Source organism: Anguilla rostrata, chromosome 1 (genome assembly GCF_018555375.3).
Source record: "Anguilla rostrata isolate EN2019 chromosome 1, ASM1855537v3, whole genome shotgun sequence".
Classification (NCBI taxonomy): Eukaryota; Metazoa; Chordata; class Actinopteri; order Anguilliformes; family Anguillidae; genus Anguilla; species Anguilla rostrata.
The window spans coordinates 42843209-42864417 of record NC_057933.1 but is presented as its reverse complement, the minus strand read 5'-3'; the positions used below and the strand labels follow the sequence as shown (position 1 = coordinate 42864417).

The following is a 21209-nucleotide window of genomic DNA, read 5'->3' as shown; positions in this document are numbered from 1 at the left end:
GGGGCTGTTTGTAATATTTGGGTGGCAATTGTACATACTTGTAAGGAATCAAATCCTAACTGAAAACAAAGCTTACTGTAAAAGGGCTGCCTTTTTTAATGATTCAGTTTGAGATTGCTTATGTCTGTGCCATCATAATATATGAACTATCACACTTGACTGACTTGTCCTATAATTCAAATAACCTGAACTATATTGGTTTAATTATAACTAGAATGATTACATGAAGTTTTGCTGCGTCTGTCCTTTTTCAGTGCAGTTTTTATTTTTTTATTTTTTTTTAACCAATAAACAATATTACCTCTTCAAATTCTTTGAACGTATTTCGTGTTCTGTTATGTACTAGAACAGAAATGCCACAATACAAAACTGATATCACTTGAGATAGCATTATCTGTGAGAGACAACCTAAAAAAATATGTAATTGGGCCTTTTTTCCACAAATTCAACTGTACCAAACCCTTTTTTAACGATTACTTAAAATTTTGGGCCTTCTTCAATGTCCATTAAAACACAGAACTGGACTCAATTCCAAGTCATTCTAAAATTTCTTTTCAAAACACTTGGTGGGGTCAGCTATCACAAAAATAAAGGAAAAGAAAATTATAAATTCACAGTAAATATTGATTTAATCCAGGTCATCGACATTTGATTTACACAGGAAGCAGAAGTAATCTTCGGGAATGACCCCAGGTTAAGAATTACCAAGCTTTTCTGTTTCCCACTTAACATACAGTTTATCCCTGTGAGACCTTGTGGTCAGTATATAATATGAAAATTATCATAAATAAATATGTGTGTTTCTGTGTGTACTAGCCCATGTGGGTGTGTGTGGGTGTGTGTATCACAACACTGGTTGCAAATACAGCACTACTGGTAATCAGGAACCAGCCTATTGTATTCTGTTTGTGGATGCTTATTGATGATCATGTGGATTTTCCACATCAATGCTCTTGAACAATTGAGAATGTTCAGCGATTGCAAAGATCCCCAGATCCACAGATCTGGACCAAAAGAATGCAGGTTTGAATCCCTGGTGGGGCATGACTATGGGCCCTTAAAGTATTTACCATTTAGTCACATTTAACTGTTTCAGAAAATGGCCAGTGAATGGATAAAATGTAAACAGTTTAAATCCCCAGGAACAATGCCATATTTGCAAAATCCCAGCTGAAAAAATGAGAATCAGTGGGTTTGCATAGTGATTCTTCAGGACATGTCTCAGAATGGTCAAGAAACATTTTCAAAGGGGAAAAATGCTGAAATATGATGGCAGACGTTCGCAGGCGCAAGGGCGAGCAGTGATACGAAATGGAAGATTCCATGGCCCCTTTCATCAAAATACCCTGGATAAAAAGACATTCTTACTTTAGATAAAAATCAAACGACAGAGAGCAGAGCCTGAAACAACGCTGAGACGGTTCTTTTTGATCTGCCACGAAAAGAAATCTACAGAGGCTGATGAGCAATTCATTATTCTATACCTGTCTCCTCGAGGGAAGTCAACAAGTCTTGTTTAACCATTCAGCGGCCGGCATTCTCCCTCCTCCAAACCTAACCTCATTATGTCAGCGCACAACAGCTGTCCCTGAGTAACAGATTCTTTCAGCTTGAATATCACTGAGCCAATTAAACCCTGATTAAATCCATCCAGGAATCGGATATGCTGGAAACGGGATAATTTAATGGCGTGGAGACAAAGGGTTAATGGCTTGTTCATTTTTCTGGATTTTTCCAGCCGTCCCCGGCACTTGTGATGTGGTGAAATGGTGTGCCCTTATGGTCATGTCATGTCAATGAACCTATATAAGCCGAGCCATGTGACGCAGAACCTATGGAACATACCATCATCATTATAATATTCATGAAAGTGACAGCTCCTTCCTCCCCCTTCCTTCCTGACTCCTTTCCTTTCTTTTCCCAGACACATATAGCATATGAATGCTAAAGGTGACAGGCACACACTTGTCTGTCTCAAGAGCTCTTGATTCCAGAAAGGTTAATATCCCAAGTATAACAGGATTAATTCTGATGCGGTTAGATTCCAATCCCTTTCTTTAGCGAATGTTTAAATTTTAAAATGGTAATGTCCAAACCAATTAAATTCCAGTTGATCATTCTACAAAAGCACATGGCACATAAAATATGCATAATGGTTCTTAGGAACTTTTTTATGGTGGAAAAAATGTATCTCATTTTCATATTAATGAGAGGCTTTGCAGATTGTCAGGATAGTGAGCGCTTCAGTGATGGCACCCAGTACTATAGGAAATGTATGTAGACCTCCAATGGTTTGCCTGCATATTCATGCAAGACAAAATGGAGAGGGTTTACTCAACACAATACTGCAAAATACACAATATAACTGAACATAACTGAACTGTAGTTGTTACATTTAAGTCCATGTAGAATACTGTTTCCCTTTGAATTCAAAATGGACACACAATACCAAACCTTTACACAACTGTGTCTAAAAACAAGTTTAACTCATGGTTCACAAACCTGATCTTGTTTATGATTCAATAAGGAAAAAAACACATGGATTCTTCCCTATCACAATGACCAATATTATTCATCATACTACAATAACACACCATGCCCATATCATTTAACTGATTAACAGATGCCAACTTCAGTTATTTGATTTTCTTATTGGATTCAAATCCAATATCTTCATGAAATATATGCTATTTCCTTGCAGCTACATTAGTATGTACCTACTGCAGAGACCCATCCTTAATGATTGAAACATGGGCCATTTTAAAATGTTGCGTCAACCCAGTTAGTGATGGTGTAGTAACCCTCAGCACTATTTTATTGCAAATGTAAAAAATTTCACAGCGTTTATTTCCGTTCCTAAGATGGTCTCTGTCTAAGGCTGGTAGCTGTGAGCATGTTTACAAACGTGTTCGTGCCGTGCAGAACAAACAAAACTCCCTGACTAACAAGGGAGAATATCTACTGGAGGACCAGGGCAGTGAAGATTCCTAAACCCGGCTCTGTAAACAGCAGCTGGCTGTTATCGCGCTCCCACATGCGTGCTGAGCAAAGTTTAAGCTGATTCGGTGACAACCACATTTCGATAGCCCTTAATCTGGCAGAGATGGAGTACTAATTCGACAGAGGAGCAAGGCTCGAAACAGCACAATTAAAAAGATACTGCTATGTTTACACTAGCTCGCATGTGTAACTGCTGAATGGGAACATAAACAGCTTAACTATTGGGAGTGTAAATGGGCGGTGTGGGCCTTTCACATGAATAAATGAGTCGAGGCTATATTCCGTCAAATGCCATTGATGGAATTTGAAAGCTGTGTATTATGCATACAGAAAGCTGCTGTTTGAAAGCAGGAATTAGATTTAAATAAAAGTTGGCCGAGGAAGGAGAAATTAATTTGATCTTGTCTAATCTTTTTTCGGCAGGAAAAATAGAAAATCCCGCCATGTGCAGCGAGGATCTGAAAGGGGTGCTCGACCGGCGTGTCAGAGTTTTTGGTTGTCTGGCGATCCCAGGGCTGCAATTAAAGCAGGAGAATACGGGACAGTGTGCTTCGCTGCAAATCCAACAATCGCAATGTCCCTTCCGTGCTGGATTGACAGGGCTGAAACCTGACGTGCTGACAAACTCAAAGGAAAATCCTTTCATAGAGGATCATATTTTTTCAGATGGCACCACCTTCACTGCCGTCATCATCATCAACATCATCAGATTGCTAATCTGGTAGAGCGGGAGACACTGGCACTTGGCAAAGACGAGCCTAACAACAATGGAATCTGTGGGGCTGTATTTACAGCCCTCAACAATGAATGCATGTCAAACCATTTGGTTTACCCAGCAGCCCACAAAAATAGCTCTGTATGGCCCTTCACACAAAAGCAGCCATGCTTTTTCAAATAATTTTTACATTTTAAAAAATTAAGGCCAAAAAATCTGAAACAAAACTCAAGAAAGGTACTGTAAAAATCTATCAACCTGACAGCCATTAACTTCACTGGTTTTGTGATATATACATTAATCATAGGCCTCACTGTTCATCATTGAATATTGTCTAGGCTTATAGCATTTGAACAGGAAGTGGGCATTGCTTACCCCAGAAATGGAGACTGAACATTTCACAATCACATTTTCCGTGTTCTGCGATTGCTGCGAGGAGCCGAATGACATGTTTGTATAATCACATTGTACCAACAGAAGGCTGAATGGAGACTAAGAGCCCAGGCAGCTTATTGTCTCTGCTGTCCGATTTAAACTGCAAACATTTTGGATTCTGTGCTCAGACTCGTCATGTGTAACTAATGTCATGTATGCGATCACACTGCAAGCTGGTCAGCTTACAGCGAGAAATATCGCTCTGCTTCCTGCCATCCTGCTCTCCCTCAGCAGAAGCACATCCACTGGAAACCAAACCAAAATATTTGCATTGGCCTGATAAGAAGTTTGTCGCTTGTATGCACAGGCTCAAGGGTCTCTTCTGGAGCTTTGCAGAGACTCCTCAATTTGCAAAACATGCGATTGCCCCGAATGATAGGATTTCTCCAAACACAAAATTGGTACAGAATTACAGTTCAGAATTTATCCCCAAAGCTCAATACAATTTATAAATTACCGTCTATTCCCTGTTGTGACACATATCCAAGGCTGCCTATCAACCTCACGTCCTGCTGTTACACTGCAGGATGTGAGGTTGCTAGTCTTGCAAACTCCTGCTGAACACACATAACCAGTCACATACTGGTTAACCAGTAACTCCAGACTGGCAAATCCTTAAAAACTGTGATAATGCTTTCCTCAGCCAATAATAATTATTAGCCTGCTCTGTCTCTTAAATTGCCAGCATGCGTGTAGGGTCGTGAGGGAGGCTGTGACTTGCTGTAACCAAAAGGAGATATCCTGTGTTGTTTCCTCTAATCCCAAATGTTATATCATCAACTGTGACAGGTATTGCCCCATACAGCCTTCACATATTAAAAGAGCCCTCCAGCACTTTTACAATCTGTTCACCTGAGTGCATCCACCAATGAAACGGAACAGAAACACAGGCCTTGAAAAACCTACTGTTCAGCCACTTTTAACAAGACAAGCCTGCACTTCGTAAGGGTCCCTGAGACATTTTAAAGGTGGGTGGCAACGGCCTGTTCAAATACTAGGTGTGTACACACAACAGATGTGTCACGATCATCATAGTTTAACAGGCACTGCTGTCTAATGAACCCTTTTTTGCAGCATCGCTTTAATACTCTTCCTTCTAAAGTCGTATGGCCTGATGGTGGTCACAGCAATTATACAAATAAGGATTATCAGGTTGTTTACAGAGCACCAACATGACGCATTCCCTTCTCCTTTCAAGGTGAAACAGACACATGAGGTTAAGGGGAACTTCAGCAGGGCCGCGTTGATACCTGAATTATTTCGCGAATTATTAACAGAAAAAGAAAGAGCAAATCCTGGAAGTGAGTGAACAGCTCTGGCCCTCGTGTTATTCCCTTTCTTGAAGAAAGAGGTCACTGTTGATTTACTTAAGAGCTGAAGCTCCGGCTGCGTTCTTTGTCGTTGCATCCCAGCTGGCTGAAAAAAAAAAAAAAAAATGCTTGGCATAATTTGCAGTGTCACTCATTGGAATATGTAACACAGAGCCTTTGTTCAGGAAATTAATTTCTTTGTTATATACTGTTAATTTTTTAAATCTGTTTTCTTTCAACGTTGATTGAACTGGGCAGTAATGTTGCTTGAATCATACTTTAACATTATAAATACTGTTTACGATGCCTGGTAACACAAATATCCCCTGCCCTGTACTTGCAGGCAAAAAACAATAATGCTTATTGCTGGAAATAGTGCAGTTCACTTTAAAGCTGCAATAAAGCAAGCTGCATAACAATTGTTTTAATCACAGAACATTTTAATTTAAGCATTGTGCCTTATAAACCTGTACTTGTCACAGTAATTTACTATGTACATTAGCTATATAGAGTATGTTAAATTATACCTCATGAAAATGTACAGAGCATTTCATAAGAGCTAGTGTTGCCTAATAAATAAGTACATCACATAGACATAAACAGTTGTATTAATTAATGTGGAACTCACACAGAGAAAACGACAGATGACAGACAAAGGCACATGCAACTTGGACCACGTAATAATACCTTAATTCAAACCTTCAATAATTCCAACATGTGATGAACATTTTTTAAAACTTCAAGCAAATTCTCAGAGAAACACGTACATAACTAAACACAGGTTTTTTTTTTTTTTTTTTTTTTTTTTTTGTCCTCAGTGAGCCAAAGCCCATATTCCTATGGTGGACTGTATGATCATATATGGTGCATAACCACAGCTTGCCTGAAAAAGTCCTCAACAGATTTGCTCACAAATAACAAAGAATGAAAATAACATTAACAATCAAGGGCCTCAGAATCAGGCCCCAGTTCAGGCTGGACTATGTTAAGATTTTTAAAATGTATTTATTTTTAAACAACGCAAGGAAATATATTAATCTGCAACCTGAAATGTAGTAGCATCAGTTTATATAATTCTAACATTGATATCTTGGAACCTCCCCTGTACTATAAATAAATGGAACACTTGCTACTGCACAGCAAATATTATGCTTTTGGTAGCTAACCTGTCAACATATTTGCTTGGCATTACCATCTCTAAGAGATATGATTCATAATATAATAACAGTATTGAATACTGAAAAACAGCACATCAGAAAAGGGTGTGCCTGTGAAATGAGAAACAAGACAAAGGCAATAACCCAGCCAGAAACACCATCGAAAAAGAAGACTTTTAAGTAACATTCAATCCTTCAGAATATTTTTATTTTTTTTAAATGTACCAGAAGCATCTCCACAGAGGCCGTGTCTGAAAAGTTGGCACCGTCAACTGGGGTGTACAACCAGAACAAGCTCGCCGGTGCGTCAGTAGTGTGTTTGGTTTGGTTAGCACGTCCCTGAGGTGGTGTACCGGCGAGTCATTGTACATACACACCGCAGCTTGTTATGAAAAATTGCCTTCATTCACCCCAAGCATACTTCCAGCCTTGGCATCGGGCCTATCAAGCGCTTGCTTCCTTGACGGTTCTTAGCCCTAAAGTCCCGGCTCCATTACCTGACAAACACCACCGCTCCATTTACCTCAGTGAGTACATTCAAACCTGAGCGCAGTAGTTAATTATCCATTCGGCGAATGGAACTCCGCATAACGATGTCTCTCCACTTTATGCATGTCTACACGATTGCACAAAAGTGGCAGGCTGCCACAGTGTCATTTTATTGTGAACTTGTTTAGTCAAAATAACAAGACTGAGCATTTTGAAAGACTGTAATTAGTTGATATAGAGTCAGAGGCAATGCCAACAGCTCCTATTCAAACTCCACGAGGTGAATGGGAATGGCACTTGGAAAGTAATGGCACAGACAGGTTTTCTGCTTGTAATTACCAAAGGAACATTTTTTGAATTAGACTGTCAAAAGTAAGATGGATTCTCACGTAATCTTTGTCTATGTTGTTAAGAGGGAGCATGTTGATGATCCTGGAAAAGTGGTTCATTCCAACAATAAGCTGACATTCAAGAGTTAGAATCCTTTGAAATATAACTTTTGATTCTGATGATCTAGAGATCACTATCATTCAATGTGTTAATATATCCTCTTACCCAATTATTTCTCATTTCAAATCTACCTGTAAAGAAAGAAAATGTGTAAGTTACATGACTGCATGGATTGCATTCTTTTCACTTATGGGACTGTGATCAAATGTAGTTCAATTATTTTCCCATGGAGGTAATTAATATCAGTTATAAAAACTTTGCCTGTTCAGTTTAAATAATAATCATAATAATAGTAAAATGATTAATTATTGAATTTCAGATTATTTTAATTGTTCTTGTCTAATGGGATTTTTCAGGTTTCGATTACCTTTTATTTCTTCAGTGAGAATGACTGGAAATATTGAAATTAATTCATGACTTACCTGTCAGCCCTGAGAAATGTTTCAACTTGATTTTGACATTCCATCTTGTCAACACTGGTTTCTTGTATAATTTAGTAGCCATTTTATTGTGTGTTTTGTTAATAACAACAAATTAATAATTCCCATGACTACAAAACAGGTACATTTGTATAGGGACTAAATCTCTGGACAGCCCTTAACCTCCAACAGGGCTAAATACATTTGAATTTGATGTGAATGTCCAAATCTGTTCTGTACATACACGTTATTTTTTGTTTAGAGGACAAGCAAACATATCTGGATGAAACATGCAGTGTGAGACCAAACAGTGGTCTGTGTGCCCTCTCTGTTGCACAAACATTCACTTGAAAGAGGAAAACAGCCAGGCTTCATCTTTGCTTTTTCATTCCTGAACAAGCCTGTTTCATATTTCCTGATATAAGCAGAACAATATATGATTTGACCAGTTTTTATACTCAAATCATACATGCCATTCAGTTTATACCTTATTTAAGAAATACATTTCGTAAGAAAGAAAATGCAGGCAAAAAGGCATTTATTAATGTGATAGAATTAAATAAAACTATTAAAAATATATATCAAACATACAATCTCTTTATGAAGATATTAAATTCACCATACCATTGACTTTGGATGTACATTTTCTATATAGTTTATGTCTATACGGGCAGCTTTATTTCACATAAATACACTGCAGTACAATGTAAATATACTGTCATTGAGACTTACTGTCGCATTTGTGTTCTTATATATACATTGATACAGCCACAAAGTACACTGCATGTAAACAGATTTGGTTGTTTTGTACAAGATATATTGCACATCAGACTGACTGAACTGAAAGTTTTACTTCGGAAACTGATGTTCACAAAATTATTTTCATGCATGTATTCGTCTGAAAAAGCAAAGATGCTTTGACATAGACCTTAAATGTGAACTTCGCAGCATATTTAAATACAGACATAAAGTAATGTTGCTGTTTCAGTTCACAGTTAATCACTTGTAAAAAAATTGCACTTATGAATCACTGTTTGGATCAACAGTCCCTCTAGTAGACTGTGAATGTGCTACTCTGGAGGATTATTGTACTAACTGTTTTTTCGTCACATGCTGTGGTCTTTTGCTTTGTTTTTCAGCTTGTTTCCTATGCACTGTAATTAATGTTATTCTTAACTCATGTTACTATTGCTCCTGTGGTATGATTTTAATGAATCATGCTATGTCAGCTTTGTTCAGTATGTCACTGAGAATAAAGTCTGACAAGTTAATCAATAATACGTAATAATCACAATATTACAATACACCTACTAGTCAGATCCATTTGTTGGGTCAGGTATATTATATATATTTTTGCAAGATCATTTTTTTTATTATTAGTCTTATTCTCTGAAGGATTTAGTGTGCCGAAATTGCCTTATGCATACAAGCGGACCAGGACTCTACTGATCCATGTAGTGATTACAGTTTTTCCAGATGGAGCTTTTCAAAAAAAAAAAAACAAAAAAAAAAAAACAAGCTAACATAAGAGGTACTGGTGGCACAAGGAGCATCGTCTGATGGCTATTAACATCTCTGCAGCTGTGCACAGTGTACAGTATATAACTGAAAAAAGGAAATGCTTCAACATAGGGCCGGTTGCATATTTTGAAAGGCACATGCTTCCTCCAGGACTGCTCTGAACGTGCTTAATCAAACTCAACATAAAACACACCCATCTTCTATCATTCAGCGTTTGAAACTGAATTTGACAATGGAAAGAACAAACAAACACATACATAAATAATGGCCCTTAAAAAAAAAAGGTCAGAAATCACATCAAAAGCTTACTATAGTGTAGAGGTTTGGATACATTACAGCAGACGGTGGCACATAGCCCTAGACAACTCATTAGTGTTAATTGTCAATGAACCAAGTAATTCCAAGATTACAACATGTCCTTTCAGAGGATAGACTGGTATTTGGAAGTGGTGAATCTCCCTTCCATCATCATGAAACACTATGATGATATTTATGCTGTGATGTATGCTATTCAGTCAACAATGAGACATTAAACTTATTTAAGCAGACTATTTAAAGGCAAGGTGTAAGCATCATGTTCATTATATTTTAATGCACTGTATTTAGTCCATATATAGAAATGATCTTCCCCGGTAGTATCGGTATGTATAATACTTAACAGTCCATGGTAGTTTGTAACTTGTAACTTCCCAGTTGTTCTTGAAAGCTGCAACAAAAATCAAACACACAGGATTTAGAACTGCAATTTATTCATCATCAGGCATGTTCAATTACACTAAAACGACTTATTTTTCTATCTTAAATCCCACAAAAAAATCAAAAAAAAAACAGTTCAGGCGTTGGTATGTATAAAAATTCACCCGAACGTCTGGGCGTGGTAATGAGAACTGTCAGTTAGCTATGACTGACAGACCGTGCCCGTTACCATAGCTACCCCCATGATACGCTCTCTTTGGGAGACTGAATTTTCACAAGCTAGCTAGCTTAGTAGTATATCAAGTATCGATAGATAGCTAAGGTAAGGACGTTGACTTGTATCCAGTTACAATTTTTGCTATCTAGCTAGCCAAGTTAAGATAAAAGCACAACTATAACGTCCTCATAAAAGCGAACTAGCAAGCTAACGTTATCGATAACATTGCCTTATGAAAGCAAACCTCCTAGCTAGCTAACGTTAGCTAGCTAGCTAAATGAATATAACCAAAAATAATCTAAAGGAACTCTAATTTAAGTGAACCTAACGTTAGTCAAATATTTGCATTGTCTGAACAGCAGGACGGTGTGTCCTGTCAGATTTCTTTACGGGGCGTGGAAATAGGAGTGGTTACTGTATTCGTGACGTAGAAAAATGACAACTTTCTCAACCGGTTGAAAATGGGATGATGAATTTAAAACGCATATTTCTCCAAAAATACAGAACGGACATATTTAATACTTTGCTCATTGTGTTTCTTCAATGCCTCTTGTGCAAATAGCACATAAAACAGAGAAAGTGTGAAAATCACCATGGTACTCCTTTAACAGTCCTGGCTATTTAAATGTATATTCTTAGTAATTCTGTCTTGTCCTCTGCAGTGTAATAGTCATAGCCATTGAAAGCTAGCACACAAATGAACTCACAGACAGCACAGGAACCTTCAAGAACTGCAATGCTGTAACACGATTCAAATGCAATACAGGCAGTGGTTGAATTTACACCTAAAACTGGGCACCTTATCTTTTCTTATCTTGGAAGGTAGATCCACACAAAAAAAAAAACAAAAAAAAAAAACAAGTTCAGGCTGTTCTGTGTATTGTACAACAGCTGCATTATTAATACATTAATTAAAGTACTGATGCCGATCAAGTAATCGCAGAACCACACCCAAATGGTTAACAAGCACAGTTCACAAGTACAATAATGTGTCATGTTGTAGTTGCAAAACATGGCATTTCATCCATCAGATCAGGCTTCACAGGAGACATTTTGAGCAAAAGTCAGGCTAAGTTGCACCTCCTCTGCTGCATTAGTTAACTTTTAAGGGTGCTTCTCGGTTCAGTTATCTGAGCACAAACGCTTTTTGAACTCAAAAATGGGCTTTGTATCGAGTTATCTCCAACTGCACAAATAAATAAAAAGGCTGGTTTTGCTTACACCTACTTTAAGTGCCTGTCACTTTACCTGGGATTCATTTAATCTGACGCACAAATTGCGCAGGAATTATAATGACTAAAAAAGGAACTATTGAACCACAGACATGATTGGTTGAATGATCAGCAAATTAACTTATTCAATAATTCTTGGATAACATTACGATCTCAATTCATGGAATTTGGACATTTTAAATTAAGTATCATATTATTATAATAGCATGGCTATTGGAAGGAAACAAATTACAGAGGACAGGGTCAACATCATAATTGTTATCAAGTAATCTAATATTGCATGACTGAACTGATTCATTTCTGTCTCTGTTGACTCAAAAATACCCTTGTACAGAATACTGACATTACCACCAGGTTTCAGGTCCTCTTGACTTGAAAAATACATGCTTATTGTAAGAAGTCATTTGCAAATCATTTTGTAAATTGGGCAAACCCTGCATTGAGCGTAATTAGCATAAAACTGAGTAATTCTGGCACTGAAATGTATGTAGAGACACAATTTAAATAGGCATGAAAGTGCACAGTGGTACTACTTCCTTGGCAGGACAATCGTATGCATGTTGCACCCACTGTAGGTGCTTCATGAATTGTATGTCATTTATTCTTCAGTACTTCTGGTGGTTTAACAGGCACATTGCAATGTTTTTCTGTGCAGCCAAATGCCAGAGCTCACTACTGCAATACATAACCACGATTGGTTATGATCTCTAATGACATAACAGCAATTCCTCTGATCACCTAGGAGCCTGGAGCAATGACAGTACAGGAAATGTTCTCCACCGCATCGACTGCACTGCTCAACTGAGGGGCGGCAAAGAGAAAAGAACCTTCAGCTATCTACTGGAACTTCAGAGAGGAACACATACTTGTCTGCACTCCCTTCAACAGGTAGATATTTGAACATATGTAAATGTGAATTCCCAATTCGTGGACAAGAAAAAACAGTGACAAAAGAAAGTACATGGCTAACAATAAATATTGTTAACGTTAGTGGCCTTTGTTGTGCTACACATTGACATAAGACATTTCCTTCTGCCCTAAATATCATACAGGATGCAAGTATGATATAATTATAAACAGCCCATCAGTTATATTTTTCAAAATTGTTTACATAATTGCTTTCAACACTCCACAGTTTAACAGTATTTACTAAATTAATTAATGGATGGTAAACAGTAACAGTATCTGCTTACCTCTTTCATATGGTACAGACAGCATAGGTCTCTGGTGTCTCATGGCATGCCACGCCGACCATAACATGTTTGTCACACACTGCTTTCCTCCTGTCAGTCAATTTAATTTTACCTCACAATGTCAAAAGAGTGCTCTGAGAGGGTGGTGTTCTTTTTTAAGACTATGGGCTATATTTTAATGATCTAAGCGCACGGTCTAAAGCGCATGGCGCAAGTGCATTTAGGGCGTGTCCAAATCCACTTTTGCTAGTTCAATGGCGGATAATCTGAGCGCAAAGTAAGGTGCATGGTTCAAAGGGGTTGTACTTAGTCTCTTAATTAATCATAGGTGTGTTTTGGGCGTAACATGATAATAAATAAACCAATCAGAGTGTCATCTCCCATTCCCTTTAAAAGCCAGGTGTGCTTGCACAAATTGGCAAATTGCTATTATAATGGCGGATTTGCCAGGTTGTAGGAAAGAACGATTCTCTGCAGAGGAAACGGATCTGCTCGTCAGTAAAATACTGCGCCATTGACTTAAGACCAGGTTTTTGTTGGTCAATCGCGCAATTGGGCGCAAGCACATTTGCTATTTAAACAACGTGGGCGCTGGACGGGAAAATGACAACTGCGTCAATCTGAAACTAGCAAAGACACTTGCGTTGCCCTTGGCTGGGTGTAAGATAGAGCCCTATAAGTTCTGAAATGATGAACAACAATGGTTTTGAGTACATTAAAAAAAATGTTTTGTCACATTCCAAGCACTGTGTAGAACAATTTTCCAATATGTTTTCTCCTTTTCATCCCACTCTGTTCCCTCTTCAAATAGTAGTGCACCCTACATAAAGTCTGCCTTTGTGATCAGTAATTTTATATTGTCAAGCAACCTATCAATCATTTAATGCAAATGGTGAAGATTTAAACCACATAATCTAATGGGTTATGTTAGTTACTCCCCTGCCATAATGCTGATGGTTACATAATGAATGCTATGTTTCCTAACAACTTGGAAAGTTCTACTGAAATCTAATGAGAAAGTAGCCCCATGCGCTTTTGTGAAAAATAACATTGGTAATGCAGTAGCATCCTCTGAAATGCATTTCACTCTGCAGTCCACCAGCTGACCTGTAGCAGATACTGCTCTAGATGACCTGGTGCCTAATCAACTGGAGGATATGTTCTGTCCCACTACATGTCCCTTCTCTGGGGATGCTACGGCTAACTGTGTGCCACCCTGTCAAACTCCAGGGGGCACTTACAGCACTCACATGAGCCAGATTATATCTGGGCAGCATGGCACAACACTACATTCAGTGCAAGGGCCGGAATGAGATACACTACTCAGGATAGAGGCTATTTAATATGATTATTTAATATGACAAAGGAAATGATTCAATGTCCTTCATCCTTACCTTCGAATAGAGAATTTAAGCTGTGCAAGTGCTCTACATTTTAAAAATTATTTTATTGACATTCTTTATAAGTTTAATTCAGTAGTTGGGCAAAATATATTCAATACACAAATCATGCTACTGTTTGAATGAACAAGGTTCACGGTAATTCATTCCCATGGCATACACTATGAGCAGATTGTAAAATGATAATCTGATCAGAACTGATAGAGACTGCAGTACATTTACCTTTAAAGTGAACCATCTCAGCTCATGAACTGATGTTGCATGGTATGAAACAGGCCATTGGTATTTATTTTGGCTGTAATACTTAGCATTAATTGGAGTGATTAATCAATTATTACATTGGTTGAAGGAATCATTTTAAAAATATTCCAAGAATTTTTTTAATGCAACTGAAAAGTGCTCACCACAAAACAATATAGGCTGATCCTGTTAACGCATTATTCTAGTGTATGGATTGTGTGGAGCACACAGAAGTGGCTGTGTAGCCTAATGGTTAGAGAACTAAACTTGTAACACTAAAGTGGTTGGTCTAATTTTAGGCGAACTGTTAAGAAATGTTATCTTGACTCTGAAGTGGCTGATAATTTTATTTTAGTTTTTAATGACAGTCTGAGGTTGCACCTAGTATTTTCCTGTGAAGAACCCATGAATCATTTTTAGACTAAGAAGTACAATTGTCTCTGTGTCTCCACTAAACAGATTGCAAATAAGCCAAAAAATCCTCAGAAAAATGAGGAGATGGCTGAACTTAAAAGGATCTCCCATAGGACTGAACAAAACTGGAGGAAGACTAAATTAGAGATTCACTTTGACATCTTAAAAGATCTTACCAACTACAATAAGAGTATCAAAGCTGCTAAGCAAGCATACTTCTCTACGCTGATTTCTAACAATTAGGACAATGCTAGATTTTTATTCTGAAACATGTGACTGATTACAGTAATCCTGTTCCATTGTGCATTACGAAACAATCTCTCTCAAGCTAAATGCAATGAATTTGCCATGTACTTCAGCGACAAGATTGGAAAAGAAACTGGTATCTTCAAAAGTAAGCAAAAAACATATTTTTACTGACCGTGCCTCTCCACCAAATGTCTCCTTAGAATCTTTTGCCATAATTAATGAGGATCTGCTTTTTAAATTTGTGAAAAAGCTTAGTCCTTCAACTTGTACCATTGATTCTATCAAGTACTTCCTTGTTTGTCAGGAGAGGTGTTGAACTTTGTCAATAGTTCCCAACAAACCGGCTGTTGTGCCTCAAGGTTCAATATTAGGCCCCATCCTTTTTAGCCTGTACATATTCCCACTAGGGACCACCATTTGCACACATGGCATCAGCTTCTATTTCTATGGTGATGATATCCAACTATATATCTCTACCATCCCCGATTATCCTTGTCCCATTGATAGATTAACCAGACTATCAACCAGACTAACTGACATTAATCCTTGGATGGTACATAACTTCATTCAGGTAAACAAGGACAACACATAAATATTGTTATTTGGGCCCAAGGCACTGCAGGAGAAAATAATGACACAATTTAAGCCACTAATCCTAAACACTCAAAACGGAGGCTAAAACCCTAGATGTTAACTTTGACGGTGATCTGAGCTTTGAGCCACATATTTGGAATGCAACTAAAACTGCCTTTTTCCATTTGAGAAGTGTTGCTAAAGTCAAGGTCACTCAAGGTGACACAGAGAACCTAATGCACACTTTTATTGTGAGCAGCCTTGGCTATTGTAATGCACTATTATCTGTGCTTCAGAAAAAAATGCATTAGGTCAGTTACAAATCTTTCAGAATGTTGCTGCTAGAGTCTTAACTAAAGCAAAGAAGAGAACACACATTACTCCCGTCCTTACACTGATTACCTGTTAATTTTAGAACTGATTTTAACATTATTTTATTAGTTTTAAAATCTGTCCATGGACTTGTCCCTCAAAGCATTATCTGCTATCCAATTCCTAGCAGAGCCCTCGGATCCTCTGATTCCCATGTTTTAATAATTCCTAAATCCAGGACTAAAACCTATGGCAAGGGTGCTTTCAACTTCATTTTAATTTGATTGACAGTCGGTGAAAATGTGAAACTGCCATTGAATTGATAAAAGTGTTGTTGAAGGCTGCATTGAATTGATAAATGTGGTAGTGAAAGCAGCAATGAATTGATATGTGAGTGGCGATTTGAACTGCAGCACATTTAATTGATTAAACTGATAGTGAATAAATGTCAACACAATTACAATATTTTATTTAATTGAATATTATCTTATGCAATATTTTATTCAGTTGCATTTTATTTGATTCAAAATTTCATTGCAATTTAATTGATTCAACATTTGATTCATAATCTTTGTTACTTCCACCACTCATAGACAACAAGGCCCCAAAATATTGGACTACTATTGCAGGTTTAGCCAGCAGTGGGCTTGTCCTGCGTGCCTACAAGCAACCAACATACAAACAGTAGGTCTGTTGTGTCTAAAATACCACATTTAAAACACTTCCATATGTCATTCACGGCAAAGGGAAAATGACTGAATCCATGCCTATGAGTTTTTTTGAGCTACAATGTATGTGTATTTGCATGTATACATGTGTATACATGTTTCTCATAGCCTACATTTATATGCATTACCATTATCAGTTATTCCTAACTAAGTAAAAAAAATGTACAATACAAATGTACGTTGTACAAAAATGCCAAATTACATTGCCAATGCCAAATCATTTCTATATATATTTATTTTATTATAGCATATAATAAAATATAATAATAATACATAATAATGCATTTTATTCATGATGTGCTTTTCATACACTGAAAGCACTGCATTCAGACAATTGTTCAAATATATAGTGTAGTCCTTAAAAAAAGGTGTAACACAGCTGAATGCTGATTATTCCCACTATAAATGATTGCCATTTGATACTTCCGTGTGGCACATACACATTCTTTTCAAATGGTAAGATAAAAAAAAAACACAGGGCCAAGTTACTTGAAATAATTTAGGAAATATTGGGTTGCTTTGCTTTGGAGTAAGGCTTGTTTAATTTGTGTGAGCTGAGAGCTAAGCCAATATTGTTTCTTGTAACTTGGCCTAATTTTGACATCAGAACTTTTAATGACAGGCTTAGATTTGGCCATTTGAATTAATGACTTATAGACAGTGCTTTGAATGAGTGAGTAACTTTTTTGTACGCTGAAAACGTGTTTTTCTTCAGATCTTAATAACACCTTTAAGATAAATCTGACAACTCAGTTCAAGAGAGTTCGAGAGTGCCTTCTCCAACCAGCACTGCGCACTCCTGTAGGACAAACCACTTTCTGCAGGTCATGCCCTTGAATAACCTTGGTGCAAATCTATGCAGATAATTTACATGTGTGGAACAAGCCCTGGTCTCTACACCCCTTCACCCATTTCCCCCTGCACAATACCTACTGATACCCCCCAGCTGTGTAAGCCTCTGCCCAAACAGCACCCTGCCACTGTTTATGAACTTGTTTGTAATCCCTGACAAAAGTCTCACCGTGTTGTCTCATTAATTATAGACACAGCCAACCTATCATTTTATGGTGGACCCTGTGCAAAGCAAATAGACTAATCTTGTTTGCACACAAAGCACTTCCCAAGCAGAGGTGCCTGAGCTGGACAGCTGCGTACTGTGACTGAGATGGATGTACGGGAGGAAAAACAGAGGAATAAAATGTTGGTGCATTATGTCCATGAGTATCTGTTTTCTATTATGCCACAAATGTTGATATTTAGAAAAAAGTATAACTTTTAGCTGCTTTTAGCTTTTTGTTTGAAATAGTCTCAAACAGCAATAAAAAAAAATGAATTTAATGCTTCTCATCGAGGAATTGAATCAATTACATTATGTGTGATGCCACAATAAGCCTGTAACACATTTGTGAACATCAGATCATTTTTTGTTTATAATTAGCTAATCTACTAATCAGGCAATGTGTGCATCAAAATGCATCACAACACCCTTCTGAAAATAAAATATTTTCATAAAACAGTCAAAAAGTTTAAGTTTTTTAAAATTATGTGGCTATATATCAATGATGTTCAAGCAATAAATAAAACACCGGCGACTGGTGAGCTGAAAATTGGTGGGGCGCAAAACCTTCCTTTAAACTAATTGATCTCAAACTGTTTAAATTAATTTTTTTAGTGATTAACAAGCATGCAAACAATCTGACTAATCAATTGGAAAGCGACACCCAGCTTCTTCGCATTGTGTTAGGGGGATTAAATGATAAATGAGATTTAGAAAAATCCGTTTTAATCACTAAGCAGTGGCGGAAACTTCCCTCCTTGAGTATCAATACAATTAATCCATAAAATAGGCTACTCAATACTATCATATATAGCCAGCTCTCCCCAAATAGGCAGTTTTAGCAAGTAGCCTAGGCCTTATAGCCTACATTTATTTTCATTTGCAGTACGAAATTGTGCACATCTTTTAATCAACATTATTTGCGGATACATGCACTTCTTTCTCCGCACTCGTATTCATGGCAAATATCTGCAATGTGTAGATTGTAAACAATCTTGAAGTGCAGGTTTTGTTTTTGCTGGTTATTCTGAAAGCTAACACGGTAGATAACAGACTGGTGTATCTTGTTTGTTAAGTGTAGACCTGTGATTAAAACTGATTTTTAACGGATAAACTGAATTTATGATTTAATCCCCCTAACATGGTATGAAGACGCTGTGTGTTAGGCTACTTGCCATTTGATTAGTCCGATCGTTGGCACGCTTGATGATAAAGGAAAATTACTAATGAAAACAGGTTGAGATCAATGATTAGTTTAAAGTTTTGCGACCCACCAATTTTCAGCCCACCAGTCGCCGCTGGTTTAGGGAGAGTGACTGACAACTGTCAATCTTTCGGTTTTAGTGCTAAACAGCATCAATGACTTTCAGTGTTGTTTCACATAATTATTCTAGGTGGGCATTAGTCACATAAACATCTCACATTTTCATAAATCAGTCAAATTAAATCAGCTCTTGCCGTTCCCACAATGGTTAGGCTATATATTTCAGATTGTGCCTGTTCGATTTAATGTCTTGCAGGGATGGGTGATCATCAGTTGGTCCATTGCCTCCAACAAAATGTTTTGTGCAAATGAACGGGCTTTTATTCACCTTTTCCACACTCAGTTGCACTTTTGGACGGCCACAAGCCCTAATCCAACGCTGACACCTGCCAGTTGCGTCTTGGGTTAAGGGAAGTTTATAAATCCTACACCCGCCATAAACGGTCGGTCTGTGTACCGACTGTCGCTATTGCATGTTGCATAACAGCAATGTTCAATATAAACCATGATTTCTTACAATATTTCTTACTAAAAGCTTGTAGCGTTACAGATTCTGGCACCTTCTCCATAGACGTGTGTACTAATGCGACTGCTTTGTCTGACTTCCGGTTATTGAGTGTCACTGGAAGATACGTTGAAGAGCTAAAAATAGCTCCGCCGTGGAGCGCTATTACAGGCACTCTTTAGCCCTTCTGTGACACTAGTGCATACATACTGCAATGTGGCATGATCTCTCTTCTCTTCACAAAAAAGCCTCTTCTTACAGCTGTAAAGTTAACACACCAATGTTCCATTTGCTTATGATGTCATAATAAAAACACTGAAAAAATAATTTGATTCACTGATTGTAAATTTGACTGCCTTTACAATGCATTTCAGCCCTGGCATAGTATTTCACAGGTGATTGGAGAGGATCCCCTTTTAACATAGCTGTCTGTGCCTCCATGATGTCAATTTTCAGTCATTTCTTAAATAGAGTCATAGATGGTGAAACACTGTGCTTTCATGTTGTAAGTTTACAGGCATGCTTTCCGTTCCCTGATGGATATTATTTTTCACTACGATAGCCAGAAAAGGCTGTACTGCTATCGTCAAACAGAAATCCGTGGCGCTCAGCTCACATGGATTTTGAAATTGGATTTGTGTTGCTTTCGCACGCGACCGGATCATTTACGAAAATTTCACAACTGCCAGGACGCAGATAACTCCATTAAACTGCATTGGCCAGGAATCAAACCCAGGTCAATTGCTTGGAAGGCAGCTATGCTCACCACTATACCACCAATGCACATACCTGCAAAGAAGTATTACGTCTGCTGTCACAAAATATTTGGGTTTTGGCGTGTTCCGATTTTCGACATTTCGGAGGCCCATGGCGGTCAGCAACAGTCTACTGAGGGCTCGTTGGTCTAGGGGTATGATTCTCGCTTCGGGTGCGAGAGGTCCCGGGTTCAATTCCCGGACGAGCCCTAGGATACTTGCATCAGTCCCGTATTGCTTGCAGGGGGGTCCAGCATTCCGACGGGTGGTTTTGTCTCAACTCTGAAAAACGTGACACAGTGCAAGATTTCTTCTATGCCAGCGATGACTTTCTGATCAGTGCTGCTGTTACATGATTTACGACTATTTGGTCAAAATGGCAGCGGATGCGTTCCAAACCCTTGCCTTCCTGGAGAGCGGAGAGTAAATGCAGCACCTTGGACCCTTGGGCAACGCTCTCTCGCATCGATGAAGCAATGCCTGTGAGAAATGCATTGCTTTCTGACAGTTATAACGAAGTATTTCTTAAGACTTTCACGGGCATACAAAGTACCATTTCCAAAAGTCCTGTGAGTTTAACCACTAACTTGTACATTACCTCATTGAAAATGTCAAATTGAAATGAACAGACTATGTTTGCAATACATTTGTATATTTAACTTTGACCTGCTGCTATATGCTTCTGAGCTGCCATCACATGCGCAAAAAACAATATAATTCAATTTGAAAATGAATTTTTGCTTTCACGACGACTAATGTCTACCCTTTGGTTTGAATGAAAAATGCACTGAGCAGCAGTGCACTGAGCAACACACCAATGTTCCATTTGCTTCTGATGTCATAATAAAAACACTGAAAAAATAATTTGATTGACTGAT

The 21209-nt window shown here is 37.9% G+C and overlaps 1 long non-coding RNA gene and 1 other non-coding gene across 2 annotated transcripts; both read left to right on the top strand.

Annotated features, from left to right (window-relative positions):
- The first annotated feature begins 12388 nt into the window (after nt 1-12388).
- On the top strand, nt 12389-14131 carry LOC135241903 (uncharacterized). Its single transcript, XR_010326152.1, has 2 exons — nt 12389-12529; nt 13929-14131. It is a non-coding gene; the product is annotated as an uncharacterized LOC135241903 (long non-coding RNA).
- A 6338-nt stretch (nt 14132-20469) lies between these two features.
- Nucleotides 20470-20541, top strand: trnap-cgg (transfer RNA proline (anticodon CGG)). Its single transcript has one exon. It is a non-coding gene; the product is annotated as a tRNA-Pro (tRNA).
- The last annotated feature ends 668 nt before the right edge of the window (nt 20542-21209 follow it).